Here is a 3,594-nt window from a genome sequence, read left to right as displayed (position 1 = left end):
TTTTACAAAAGACCTACATTAGTATAGTAACGGCTTTTTTCTGTAAAAGTGAAAATCCTCTCAGATTTACTTTGGTTAGCAAAACCAGGTATTAATGCTGGTCTTTCTTAAAAATGAAGTGGCTTGATGCAAACTTTTGGAAACCAGGGACTACTCTTTGCTTTATGTGATATAAAAAGGCTTATGAAACCTTTTGGCTTATGAAAGGTTTCACAGGAATGCTCTAATTTTGAATAGTGGGAGAAACCTGTATAGGTTTTCTAAATAAAAATCCTGCTCTTTCTCTTCTACCATACCATATCCAAGAAAATTTGAAGTGGTTGGGATTTTTTTAATAAGGAGTAGTAGAAAAATGCATTATATACATCAACTGTAGATGATTTTACTAAAATTTAATGACCATATTTATCTATACATATAATATTATTTTTATTATATTTATACCATATATAAAATTAATATATATTTATACCATAAACTGTTTTCCTTTGAGAAACACATCTTCTTTGTTATGCTCTGGAGATCATAATTAAAATTCATGTGTGAGCATGCATGTGCTAATTAGTCTTTTAAGAGTTACACATGTGCTATGATTGTCCCCATTTTATTTTATTTTTTAAAATTTGAATTCAATTAATTAATATATAGTATATTATTAGTTTCAGAGGTAGAGTTCAGTGATTAATCAGTCTTATATATACCCAGTGCTCATTACATCATGTGCCCTCCCTAATGTCCAAAAAATATGGAACATTTCATTAATTTGTGTGTCATCCTTGTGCAAGGGCCATGCTAAACTTCTTTATATCATTCTAATTTTAGGATATGTTCTGCTGAAGTGAGCACTGTCCCCATTATACAGATGAGGAAAATGAGACAGTGATGTGTGTGGCAGAGCCAGGACTCAAATCCAGGCAGTCTTATTTTGGACCCTAGGCTTTTTACCTGTATAATGTACTACCTGTGCAAATAACATGCAATTTTGCAGAATTACTACTAGTAGTAAGCATAAAAAGTCAGGACATGGCATTTTTTTTTTTTTTTTAGTTTTTGATGTAGTGTTCCATGATTCATTGTTTGTGCATAACACCCAGTGCTCCATGCAGAACGTGCCCTCTTTAATACCCATCACCAGGCTAACTCATCCTCCCACCCCCCCTCTCCTCTAGAACCCTCAGTTTGTTTTTCAGAGTCCATCATCTCTCATGGTTCATCTCCCCCTCCGAGTAACCCCCCTTCATTCTTCCCATCCTGCTATCCTCTTCTTTTTTCTTTTTTCCTAATATACACTGCATTATTTGTTTCAGAGGTACAGATCTGTGATTCTAACAGTCTTGCACAATTCACAGCACTTACCATAGCACATACCCTCCCCAATGTCTATCACCCAGCCACCCCATCCCTCCCACACCCCCACAACTCCAGCAACACTCAGTTTGTTTCCTGAGATTAAGAATTCCTCATATCAGTGAGGTCATATGATACATGTCTTTCTCTGATTGACTTATTTCGCTCAGCATAACACCCTCCAGTTCCATCCATGTCATTGCAAATGGCAAGATCTAATTCCTTTTGATGGCTGCATAATATTCCATTGTATATATATACCACATCTTCTTAATCCATTCATCTGTCGATGGACATCTTGGCTCTTTCCACAGTTTGGCTATTGTGGACATTGCTGCTTTAAACATCGGGGTGCACATACCCCTTTAGATCCCTACATTTGTGTCTTTGGGGTAAATACCCAGTAGTGCAAGTGTTGGGTCATACAGTAGCTCTGTTTTCAACTGTTTGAGGAACCTCCATACTGTTTTCCAGAGTGGCTGTACCAGCTTACATTCCCACTAACAGTGTAGGAGTGTTCCCCTTTCTCTGCATCCCCACCAACATCTGTCTTTCCTGACTTGTTAATTTTAGCCATTCTGAATGGTATGAAGTGGTATCTCATTGAGGTTTTGATTTGGATTTCCCCGATGCCGAGGGATGTTGAGCACTTTTTCATGTGTCTCTTGGCCATTTGGATGTCTTCTTCACAGAAATGTCTGTTTATGTCTTCTATTTCTTGATTCAATTATTTGTTCTTTGGGTGTTGAGTTTAAGAAGTTCTTTATAGATTTTGGATACGAGCCCTTTATCTGATATGTCATTTGCAAATATCTTCTCCCATTCTGTCGGTTGTCTTTTGGTTTTGTTGACTGTTTCCTTTGCTGTGCAAAAGCTTTTTATCTTGATGAAGTCCCAATAGTTCATTTTTGCCCTTGCTTCCCTTGCCTTTGGCGATGTTTCTAGGAAGAAGTTGCTGCAGCTGAGGTCGAAGAGGTGGCTGCCCGTATTCTCCTTTAGGATGTTGATGGACTCCTGTCTCACATTTAGGTCTTTCAACCATTTTGGGTCTATTTTTGTGTGTGGTGTAAGGAAATGGTCCAGTTTTTATGCAGTCTTCTGCATGTGGCTGTCCAATTTTCCCAACACCATTTGTTGAAGAGACTGTTTTTTCCATTGGACATTCTTTCCTGCTTTCTCGAAGATTAGTTGACCGTAGAGTTGAGGGTCCATTTCTGGGCTCTCTATTCTGTTCCATTCATCTATGTGTCTGTTTTTGTGCCAGTACCATACTGTCTTGAAGATGACAGCTTTGTAATAGAGCTGGAAGTCTGGAATTGTGATGCCTCCAGCTTTGCTTTTCTTTTTCAATATTCCTCTGGCTATTCAGGGTCTTTTCTGGTTCCATACAAATTTTAGGATTATTTGTTCCAGCTCTGTGAAAAAACTGGATGGTATTTTGATGGGGATTGCATTGAATGTGTAGAATGCTCTAGGTAGTGTTGACATCTTCACAATATTTTTTCTTCCAATCCTTGAGCATGGAACGTTTTTCCATTGCTTTGTGTCTTCCTCAATTTCTTTCATGAGTATTTGATAGTTTTCTGAGTACAGATCCTTTGCCTCTTTGGTTAGATTTATTCCTAGGTATCTTATGGTTTTGGGTGCAATTGTAAATGGGATCAACTTCTTAATTTCTCTTTCTTCTGTCTTGTTGGTGTTTAGGAATGCCACTGATTTTTGTGTATTGATTTTATATCCTGCCACTTTAGTGAATTGCTGTGTGAGTTCTAGGAGTTTTGGGGTGGAGTCTTTTGGATTTTCCACATAAATTATCATATCATCTGCAAACAGTGAGAGTTTCACTTCTCCTTTGCCAATTTGGATGCCTTTTATTTCTTTTTGTTGTCTGATTGCAGTGGCTAGGACTTCTAATACTATGTTGAATAGCAGTGGTGATAGTGGACATCCCTGCCGTGTTCCTGACCTTAAGGGGAAAGCTCTCAGTTTTTCCCCATTGAGAATAATATTCGTTGTGCATTTTTCATAGATGGCTTTTATGATATTGAGGTATGTACCCTCTATCCCTATACTCTGACGAGTTTTGATCAAGAAAGGATGTTGTCCTAGGGGCGCCTGGGTGGCTCAGTTGGTTGGGCGACTGCCTTTCTCAGGTCATGATCCTGGAGTCCCGGGATCGAGTCCTGCATCAGGTTCCCTGTTCAGCAGGGAGTCTGCTTCTCCCCCTGACCCTCTTCCCTCTCATGC

General features: G+C 38.7%; 1 non-coding gene across 1 annotated transcript; it reads right to left on the bottom strand.

Moving 5' to 3' along the window:
- Nucleotides 1–739: 739 nt before the first annotated feature.
- Nucleotides 740–846, bottom strand: LOC112835442 (U6 spliceosomal RNA). The gene has a single exon (XR_003211239.1). It is a non-coding gene; the product is annotated as a U6 spliceosomal RNA (small nuclear RNA).
- Nucleotides 847–3,594: the final 2,748 nt, after the last annotated feature.

This window comes from Callorhinus ursinus, unplaced genomic scaffold (genome assembly GCF_003265705.2).
Source record: "Callorhinus ursinus isolate GAN/ISIS: 27379988/994484 unplaced genomic scaffold, GSC_fseal_2.0 scaffold67, whole genome shotgun sequence".
NCBI lineage: Eukaryota > Metazoa > Chordata > Mammalia > Carnivora > Otariidae > Callorhinus > Callorhinus ursinus.
This window is presented reverse-complemented; position numbering and strand designations above follow the sequence as displayed.